This window comes from Arachis ipaensis, chromosome B07, assembly GCF_000816755.2.
Source record: "Arachis ipaensis cultivar K30076 chromosome B07, Araip1.1, whole genome shotgun sequence".
Lineage (NCBI taxonomy): Eukaryota > Viridiplantae > Streptophyta > Magnoliopsida > Fabales > Fabaceae > Arachis > Arachis ipaensis.
The window spans coordinates 24,272,564-24,272,887 of record NC_029791.2 but is presented as its reverse complement, the minus strand read 5'-3'; positions in this window follow the sequence as shown (position 1 = coordinate 24,272,887).

The window sequence follows — 324 nt, the reverse complement described above, 5'->3', positions numbered from 1 at the left end:
CCGGTGTACCTATGTATTTTAGAAACGATAACAATGGTTGCTATTGTTAAATATGACTTATTTTTTTAATTTATAATTAAAAAATCTTGGAAGAAGCCATACGTTGTCCGTGTATTTTTGTATACCCCTATCTACTGTTTGTAAATTAATATACTATTTTCTAGATGATGATATGGATTAAAAGTGCGTGTTTTAAAAAACTTGAATGGAGTTCGCCCGGATCCAACAAACTTACTTAAATGCCCAAAAAAATCGTATTTAGAGAATTAAAGTTCAAAAATCATGTTTAAAAAAATTATATTATTTTATTATAGAAAAAAATCC